This window comes from Mauremys reevesii, linkage group 3 (genome assembly GCF_016161935.1).
Source record: "Mauremys reevesii isolate NIE-2019 linkage group 3, ASM1616193v1, whole genome shotgun sequence".
Lineage (NCBI taxonomy): Eukaryota > Metazoa > Chordata > Testudines > Geoemydidae > Mauremys > Mauremys reevesii.
Window position 1 is genome coordinate 1042520 of NC_052625.1, and position 10181 is coordinate 1052700.

Below are 10181 nucleotides of genomic sequence, written 5' to 3' on the forward strand. Positions count from 1 at the left end.
AGATCTCCTGGGCCAGATGGAGTTAATAGTAGAGACCCGCTGGCCAAGACACTGCTGCCAGAGCTAGAACTCAAAGGATGGGGCCCAGATCCTCAGCTGGGGTAAAGCAGTGTCATTCCATTGATGTCAATGGAGCTATGCTGATTTACACCCACAATGGACCTGGACCTAGCTTTTGGCCAGTGCTCCAGAACTGCTTCCACAGCTGCTCCTATGAGACTTCTGAGATTTCCAGGATCCCACCCGCTGCAGAGTCCAGTCCCCCACTTAGTACCACCCTCTGCAACTGCAAACTCCTCAAGTGTTTCCCTAGCAAGCGACCATGGCTTGGCAGAGCTGGGAACAATCCTACACTGGGAAAGGAGACGATCCAGGCAGGGGCGACTCTAGACATTTCGCCGCCCCAAGCAGGGCTGTATGCCGCAAGAGGCGCTCTGCCAGTCGCTGGTCCCGTGGCGCCGATGGACCTCCCGCAGGCGTGCCTGCGGAGGGTCCACTGGAGCTGCAGGACCAGCAAACCCTCCGCAGGCATGCCTGCGGGTGGTCCACCGGAGCCGCCTGCCGCCCTCCCAGCAACCAGCAGAGCGCCCCCCGCGGCATGCCGCCCCAAGCACGCGCTTAGCGTGCTGAGGCCTGGAGCCGCCCCTGGATCCAGGACGCCCTCATCCCCAGTGGAAACATCTGAGAGTTTGAAATAGCCACCACGAGCCCAGGAAGCACTCCTGGTTTTAACAGCGAGAGACGCTGACCGGTGTGACAGGTCATCAAGGGAGGTGGTGGGTTCTCCACCAATGGGCGTATTTAAATCAGGACTGTTGATCTTTCTAATAGACACATCCTAGCCTACCCATGGGGCAGAGACTTGGTGCGAGACTCCCTGGGGGGACTTCTCTGGCCCATGCAATACAGGGGGGTCAGGCCAGGTGATCCAATGGTCCCTGCTGGTCTTCAGATCTGAGAATCTAGAGACAGGTGAGGTACCAGTTCCGGCTCCACTGGGCAGACGTAGACCACCTTTTACTCCAGCACTGGGGGCTGCCTGGTGCTGATAGTGGCCGAGGTGCAGCTGGGGAGCAGTTCTAGCGTGCATGGTGCGAGCTGCCCAGGAAGGGCTGCTTTGCAGCATGCCAGCAGCCCCTAACTTTGGGGAGGGGGGGGATAAACTCAGTCCTGTCTTTAGAGACCAAGTGCCTCTGTGGGAACAGCTGGGGTAAGCCACATTCCCTGGAGCATGAGAGGAGCAGCCCAGCGATTCCTCACTGGGCTGATCTCTGACCATGTCTTTGGGCAAGCTGCCAGCTAATGGGCCAGGCCCCTGTGATTGCATTAGGATAGTGACTCAGCAAAACTCTGGGTGGAGGCCTGGGGCAGGGCTCATTCCTCCTTGGGGAGTGCAGCTAAGCTGGAATCCCTGGAGGGCTGGTGCAAATGCCCTGAAAATGGGCATGTTAAGGGGAAGGGGCAATTGAATGAATTCCTTACCTAGTTTATGGGAGCAAGGAAAGGGTTAACAGCTGCTGCAGTGATGGGGCACAGATCCCCCTCCTCACCAGCCACAGAACAGGCCTAGGTACCAGGTGAAGACAGGACGTAAAGGGACCAGATCGGCATGGATTCATGGGGTCTGCAGCCTAACTCTGGTATCGGCAGGCCCCGGCATCCAGAAAGGAATCAGGTCTCCAGACAGACTGGCTTGAACATTTCCAAACTGACAAATGTTGGGTTGTTTATTGGCCTTTCCGGTTTGGAGCCTTGGTGGGGAGGGGTCACATTTTCAAGCCCTGCTCCACAGCCACAAGGGCTACATCCATGTGTGTTCAAACAGAAGCTGAGATTCTGCACAAGCTGGGACTCCCAGAAACACCCCAACAATCGTGAGATAGGAGGGAGCAAGGCTAGTGCAGAGCCAGCATCTTGATCTTGGCACCTTTTGGGGCCCGTTAGTGAAGTTCTGTGTGGAGGGGTCTGTCTGGGGAGGGCCTCCACAAGGGCATGTGATGAGCATCCTTTTAGTTCTTGGCAGGCAGCTGCATAAGAGTCCTTTGCAAAGCCTCAGAGCACAGAGTCGGAAAGCAGAGATAGTCAGTGCCCTTATTGCCCTGGTTGACACTGCTCAGAGGGCCTGCAGCATTCACGCTAGCGCCTGTTGCAGTCTGGCACCTCCAGCTGCCTTCATGGCCACAATGACTGAATATTCACACCACAGAATCCAAGAGATCCCCCTGTCATTGCTGGCCAAGTGCATAATGGCTTCTCTGTCTGCCAGTGCTGTTTCTTTAAATCTGTAGTAGGAAGCCAGGCTTGGGGGTGCGAGGGAAATGCAGAGGAAGTAGTTCTTTCAAACTTTTCTGGGTACTCAGTTGAAGAATATTGTTGATGCCCGCAACCCAACAGAGCTGGGGATGAGGGGGTTGGAGTGTGGGAGTAGCTCTGGTCTGGGGCAGAGTGTTGGGGTGCAAGGATGAGGGCTGTGGGGTGGGGCCAGAGTTGAGGGGTTCAGGGTGTGGGAGGGGGCTTTGAGCTGGGGTGCAGGAGTGGGTCAGGGCTCTGGGACGGGGGTGCAGGGTCTGGGGTGGGGCTGGGGTGTTTGGGGTGCCGGTGGGGGCTCTGGGTTTGGGGGGCCTCAGTGCTGGGGCAGGGGGTTGGGGTGCAGGAAGGGGTTCCAGGGCTCTGGGATGGGGATGAGGGGTTTGGGGTGCAGGAAGGGGTTCCAGGTTTGGGGGACTCCAAGCTAGGGATTGGGGCACGGGCTTGTCTCAGGCGGCTCCCAGTCAGCAGCCCAGCAGGGGTGCCAAGGCAAGCTTCCCACCTGTCCTGGCACCGCAGACCATGCTGTGCCCAGGAAGCGGCCAGCAGCAGGTCTGGCTCCTAGGTGAAGGCACGCAAGCAGCTTCGCACGACTCTCGCCCACAGGCACCCCTCCCCACCAGTTCCTATTGGCCGAGAGTGTGGAGCTGGTGCTCAGGGCAGGGGCAGTGCGCGGAGCCCCATGGCCCCCCTGCCTAGAAGCCGGACCCACTGCTGGCCAATTCCAGGGCGCAGCACGGTGTCGGAACAGGTAGGCACTAGCCTGCCTTAGCCAGGTAGCACGACCGACAGGACTTTTAATGTCCTGGTCGGCAGCGCTGACCAGAGCAAACCAGTGCCTGACATGCTGCCACCCAGTACTGGGTCACAACCCAAACTTTGAAAAATGCTGGTCTAGGGTTAACCTTGATTTTCTCCTTCTAGTTACATTCCTGAGCAGAACAAAGAAAAGGACACTGATTCTTTGCCATGTGACAAATACCACAGGATGTGAAAAATTGACACTAAGTAAACGTATTTAAGAGTCAGTTTTGAATGCAACTTTGAAGTACTGCAATGGGGTGTCCATGTCCATACCAAGCAAGACATTCATTGTTTATTAGCTACCTGTCAGGAAACCTAGCAACTGATTATTAAAAGGATCTGTATGAAGCTGTAGCTAGTGGGTGATGAAATGGGCTTTTGTTTAAAGGTGTCAAACTGCAACCAAGATGCATTAGTTAACAAATTTAGGTCTATTTAACCTAGCATAATTAAATATACACAAAACCTGTAATGGTGCTAGTGTGGGGCACTATGGATTTGCTAGACTATCTGGCCCAGAACCCCAGCCTGGTTGCACGGTGTTAGTGCCAGCAGGAGAGTGCGTGCGCTGTAGCAGGAGTCTCTGCTCATTGCAGAGAAGGTCTGCAGCATTCCAGCACTGAAGCCCAGGATCGGTGCTGACAAGATGAGAACTCTCTCTCCGGGTTCCTCTGCACAGGTCTGATTATTCATTACACAAAGTCAAACCCTGACCCCTGCTCCAAGCCTGGCTTGTTAGTATCTAGCAGCTATTGCCCAGGTGGTGCTGAGGATAGAATCCAGTCAGCCCACCCTCTCCAGACTGCATAGCACCTGGAGAACTGCTCTCTGACTGTGACTACAGCCTCAGTCAGGCTGCTGGCAGACTCTCCTTACATGGAGATGCGCCTCAGACCTGGACCGGGGGGCATGCCATCACCCCCACCCTGCCCTCACCACACACACAGCTGTGACAATTCATCTCCATCGTTAGCATCCCTGCAGAGGGGCTCCTGCCTGAGACCTTCCATGTCTCAGCCACAGGATCAGGCCGTTAGCAGTAATTCCACTGTCCAGCAGAATTCTCTTTCATTAACACCCCTTAAAATCACCAAACCACTGCACACTGCAAGAAACCAACGAGACCTAATGGCCATTATCCAGTGCCCTAATGCTACACCATCTGCATCGCCTCATTCACCTAGAGGCCTGGGGGTGAGTGAAAGACCCACAATATTTTGACGGAATGGATCACAATCATTGAAGTGACTCCAGGAAAGTGGAAAAATCCGTGGGGTGGACGGGGGACGACGACACAGCCAATTTTCTGCTCACCTTTCAGTGGAGCAACATAGCCCCCTGGCGGCCTGTCCAGTTACTCACAGGCATGTCCTGGGAGAACAATTCTACAGGCCACCTGCCAGGGCCCAGGGGTGTGCAGCTGTGCCCTGCCTCGGCTGGTCTCTCGCGCAGCGACGGAGAACACTGCTACTGTGCCCTCCCACACTCAGCCTGCTGTGGGACCTTCATTCTGTAGGCCCGAGTTAGCAGCAGATCCTGGCATCCAAGAGTCACTCCTCTGCAGGGTCTGCGCTGACTTTCCCCAGGGACCCAGCCAAGAGAGGGAGTCAGCATATTAGGAGCTTAAAGCTTATTTTACATTCTCTCTCTCTCGCACGCAAAGACACCCTGCCCTGGACATCAGCTCCTGTCGCCGAGGCCCTTTGTGCATTACACTGTCACAGTCACTGCAGCATGGAGCTGGGCCGGGGTCCCACATGTGCCCCATCTGCCCCTTGGCAACCCTCCAGCCTGCCTGGTTCCCCACCTGCCCACTGCAGCATTTTCCCCTCATGCTTCTGCACCAGAGAGACAGAGACAGAATTATCCCAAATGAGATGGCCTATGTATTAGTCACGTAACTTCATGCACCCTGGGATCTCTAACGAACAAACACAAGATCCCTGCAACAAGGAGTCTGACTTTCAATAGGAGAAAGTCGCCCCTTCCCTACCAGCAGGCTACAGCAGAACAGGTGCACCTGCCTCCGTTTCCCTCCTTCAGAGTCCCCAGTAATTCCATGACAGCTCTCATGCCAGGATCCTAACAAGGGCAGTCTGGGCCAATGGTCAGAGCAGGGTCAAACCTGAGATGGTCGTAGCCAGGTTCCAGGGCAGCATCAATACCCAGGGTCAGAGGCTGAGTCAGGTTTCAGGGTCTGCATCAGGTGGCAAAGTCCAAATCAAGCCAAGGTCAAAGCCAGGACTTCAGGAGCAAAGCCAGTCATGGCAGCTACAAGAGATCCACACTATTACCTGGACACTTCCCAGAACACCCCTTGGGGTTATATAGGGCAGGGAGCCAATCAGGGCCATGCAGCTGCTGCCCGTCAGCCCCTTGAGGCAGGACTTCCCATGATCAGTGTCCACAGGGGGTCATCAGCAGTGGAGTGACACTAGTTACAGCTGCTGTGGGTGGCAGCAAGGTGCTGCTCCCTAACACCCCTCCAGGCCTGGGTTCTGTAGCTAACAGCAGCCCTCCTTGGGGCCAGTTTATTACTCACCCCTGGTGTAAAGCCTCCATCCCAAGCAGTCCCAAAGCATCTGCCATTTGTCCCCCCCATGACTGCAGTCCTTACAATGCAGTGCCAGCTACCCTGTCAATGTAGCGCAGGCCACGCTCCGGCCTCTTCCACCGTGGGCTGGGCTCTTTGTCAGCCTCCTTTCACTATTTCAATATGCAGTGGAGGTGGGAGGAAAAGGGTTAAAAGTGTAGGAACTTAGCGCGGTGGAGTCTCCTATAAATAGAGCAGGGGATGGACCATGGCAGAGAAGTGCTGCATTATTGTGACCATCTCGGAATAGCTGCCAGATCGGTTACTGTGACCATCTCTGCAGGGGTCTCTCAGTGGCACTTAAGGAAGAGGAGAAAGACTGCACCTCAGCTGACTGACTAGTCCCAGGCACGAGGCCACATGGGGCTGGCATCAAGTGAGTCTCAATCTTGGCTTCAGGAGCCTTTTTAAGAATAGTTATTGATTAGGGGGGCGGGAGTGTTGAGGACTGTCCTGCAATGTCCCCTTGGAGATCTGAGGGTCTCCTCACTTCTCCCCCCAAATCACATCCCCCAACCTGAAGGGGCACAGAGGAACAGGAGTCCAAATCTGAGCTCACAAACCTCCCCTTTGGGCAGGCTCAGGCTGGGTGTTCTGCCTCCACAACATGCCTGGACATCCCAGCAGGGCCAGAGCAAACCGCTACTGGATTCACACCTGGTTCAAGACCCTTTTCTCTCTCCAGGCCTCCATCTGCTCATTCAACTGCTCCGGGATCAGAGAAAGCAAGTGCCGATTGCGCTGAGGTGAGAGGCATTCCCAGTGCAGAATCTGACTCACTGTTACAGTGGGGCTTCTCCAGCACACCCTGGTTCTGTTACAGGCGCGTGTGCCAGAGCTCTCATCAGAGCATCTAGAGACAATGCCCACATGGTTATGGCTGGGGGCCCCCTGCCGTGGGGAACTAGAGCACAGAGTGATGTGGGGCTGACACAAGCTTCTGCGTTCTCTCCCCTGGGACCAGTGATTCCTAGAGTGCTGGCAGGGCAGTGCCAGGGCTGGGGAGAAGTGGAGGGTGGCATCAGTTTGCAGATTCCACATAAACAGGCCAAAGAGCCCAGTTCCTTAACACTGTAACTTATACCATAATCTGAATGTGTGTGCAGGCAGGGCCATTGAGGAGATCCGGAGGGGCAGTCATGCTGGAGGGACCATCGTTGCAGCAGCTCAGTGACTGGATCCAGGAAGGAGGTTCCAGGCACTGGCATAAGTGGGTTTGGTTCCTGGCTCAGGGATGAAGGGCCCCGTTTTCTTTCCTGGGGGTGGTGCTACATGTTTCCACTGGAGCTCTGAGGAGCTCTGCCCCCCTCCCCTGCCTAATCCCCATGTGTGTGGGGGGTGGAAGAGAGGACTCCACGTCCCACCCATAAAAGTCACTCCTTCGTTGTGTGGAGGTGGCCTGCCAGTGCACTTTCCATGGTGTTCCCACCCCCTCCGTCTCAGGAATCGCAACCCACAACTGGACAGCGCTTGTGGGGCTTGGAGTTTACAAGTTCAGCCGCTGGCTCAGAGAACAGGTTCATTGTGGATTTCCCCAGAGGGGCTATTCCTGCAGGTTTGAATTTAGAAATAAAGATGAGGAACCTTTCCCTTGGTTCTCTCCATCTTCTCGTTCCTCTCTGCCAGGCCTTTGGCTGTTTGTCTCCCTGCTCCTGGACCAGGCACAGAACAAGGTGCAAACAGGAATGAGGTGAGCGGGATTTTCTGCGGAAAATGGGAAGCAGGCAAAAAGGTCAGAGATGCAGAGGATGTGAAGATCATCCAGTCCCTCTCCATGATTATGCAGGACTGCTACCTTTGGTGCATTTCAAGTCTAATTGTAAAGTCCCAAGAGATGGATGGGGTTAGGCCCTCCTTCACTGGGAGGGTATTCACAGCCTGAGAGCTCAACCTCTGGATACGTCTCCTGAGATTCCATTTCCTCATCACATCCTGTTATTCCTTGTTGTTGTCATCCTGCCTTGCCCTGGGAAATCTCTCTCCAGCCATGGGGAGAACATCTTCCTCCACAAAAGCGCCTGAAGTGCACCATGCCAACAGCTCTAGTACAGGACACACAGGCCAGTCCTCCCCCAAGACAATGGGGCAGTCACATTCATCCCACGGAGCCTCACAAAGGCAGGGGCACAATTCTGTACAAACAGGGGAGCGAGATCCTCAGAACTAAGTTCCTCATGAAAGCTTGTGTTGTTTCGCAGATTCCCCAGCCACTCCTTTCCCATGCAGCCCACGGCAGGAGTCTGAGGGTCCAAGGGACCCTCCCTGGGGGGAGATGCTGCAGCAGTGGGAAAGGGAGCCATCAAAAGCCATTATAAACAGGTAATTTCTACTTTCTTCCCCATTGATGACAATGGGCCTAATTCTGGAAGAGCTCTATGCCTACAGGTGAGAAGAAAGCATGGGGCATATACAGAGGATGTGCTGTATTTGAAGTAGCATGTGTCATATATCAGAGGGGTAGCCGTGTTAGTCTGGTTCTGTAGAAGCAGCAAAGAATCCTGTGGCACCTTATAGACTAACAGATGTTTTGCAGCATGAGCTTTCGTGGGTGAATACCCACTTCTTCGGATGCAAGCAGTGGAAATTTCCAGGGGCAGGTGTGTATATATAAGCAAGCAAGAAGCAAGCTAGAGATAATGAGGTTAGATCAATCAGGGAGGATGGGGCCCTGTTCCAGCAGCTGAGGTGTGAAAACCAAGGGAGGAGAAACTGGTTCTGTAATTGGCAAGCCATTCACAGTCTTTGTTTAGTCCTAAACTGATGGTGTTAAATTTGCATATGAACTGGAGCTCAGCAGTTTCTCTCTGGAGTCTGGTCCTAAAGTTTTTTTGCTGGAGGATGGCCACCTTAAAATCTGCTATTGTGTGGTCAGGGAGGTTGAAGTGTTCTCCTACAGGTTTTTGTATATTGCCATTCCTAATGTCTGATTTGTGTCCATTTATCCTTTTCCTTAGAGACTGTCCAGTTTGGCCGATGTACATAGCAGAGGGGCATTGCTGGCATATGATGGCATATATTACATTGGTGGGCGTGCAGGTGAATGAACCGGTGATGGTGTGGCTGATCTGGTTAGGTCCTGTGATGGTGTTGCTGGTGTAGATATGTGGGCAGAGTTGGCATCGAGGTTTGTTGCATGGGTTGGTTCCTGAGCTAGAGTTACTATGGTGCGGTGTGCAGTTGCTGGTGAGAATATGCTTCAGGTTGGCAGGTTGTCTGTGGCGAGGACTGGCCTGCCACCCAAGGCCTGTGAAAGTGTGGGATCATTGTCCAGGATGGGTTGTAGATCCCTGATGATGCGGTGGAGGGGTTTGAGCTGGGGACTGTATGTGATGGCCAGTGGAGTCCTGTTGGTTTCTTTCTTGGGCTTGTCTTGCAGTAGGAGGCTTCTGGGTACACATCTGGCTCTGTTGATCTGTTTCCTTATTTCCTCATGTGGGTACTGTAGTCTTGAGAATGCTTGGTGGAGATTTTCTAAGTGTTGGTCTCTGTCTGCGGGGTTAGAGCAGATACGGTTGTACCTCAGTGCTTGGCTGTAGACAATGGATCTTGTGGTGTGCCCGGGATGGAAGCTGGAGGCATGAAGGTAGGCATAGCGGTCGGTAGGTTTTCGGTATAGGGTGGTGTTAATGTGACCTATGTGTCATATGTAATAAATAATTGGGAATTTCAGATACACAAGGAATACAGGGCAAGGCCCTAAATCAGAAAGTCAAATTCAAAGTGAAGCACCTTGGGCCAGTAAAGGAGCCTGTTACTGGGGAGAGAAGCCCTCCCCACACCCTCATCAAACCCAGGGGGTCAGTGTTCGAGACCCTAAAACCACAGGGAGGGGAGAGGAGAGCCAGAGGGCCCTGGAGCAGGTGGGTCAGGTCTGGTGTTGTTAGATGGCACTGGGATCCCTCTCCACCCCACAGTTAGGAGAGGGACCAGAGAAGGGTTTAATACTGTGTATATCCCAATGCAGCAGGCAGGGTTCCAGCGATCAGCAGGGACTAGTTCTTTGTATCCTTAGGACTCCGTGTGCGCTGAGGTTAGTGGTGTCTATTTCTCATTTGCTGTTGTTGCCTTATGAATGACAAAGTCACTAACACCTCCTGATGGCTGTGTGCTCTCGCTCCTTACGCTGGCTGGAGGGTTCTCACAAACTAGGAACCTTGATTCACCCATCTCTTTGGGCTTGGAGGGTGGCTGGTTGCAGGGGGTGGGGGGGTTTACAGGGTGAGGAGCCAACAGGCAATGGTGTTTCATGGTCTCCTTCAGGATCCTGAACCTCCCGGGTGGTGAATCACCAAGTCCAGCAGCAGCTCCCTCAGGACAAAGGAGCTGCCCCACCAGGAGGTCGCCGCCGATAGGGACCATCGGCTGTCTGCATGAGAGGCGAGCACGTGCGCTGGGCTGGCTGCGGAGTGAATGCTCAGCAATGACCCAATGTCCCTTGGTGTGGGATTGCTGCTCACATACCAGGCTCTCCTATGTG

At 54.1% G+C, this 10181-nt stretch overlaps 1 long non-coding RNA gene across 1 annotated transcript; it reads left to right on the forward strand.

Annotated features, from left to right (window-relative positions):
* Window positions 1-6852: 6852 nt before the first annotated feature.
* LOC120400751 lies at window positions 6853-7947 on the forward strand. Its single transcript, XR_005596041.1, has 3 exons — window positions 6853-6914; window positions 7331-7394; window positions 7903-7947. It is a non-coding gene; the product is annotated as an uncharacterized LOC120400751 (long non-coding RNA).
* The last annotated feature ends 2234 nt before the right edge of the window (window positions 7948-10181 follow it).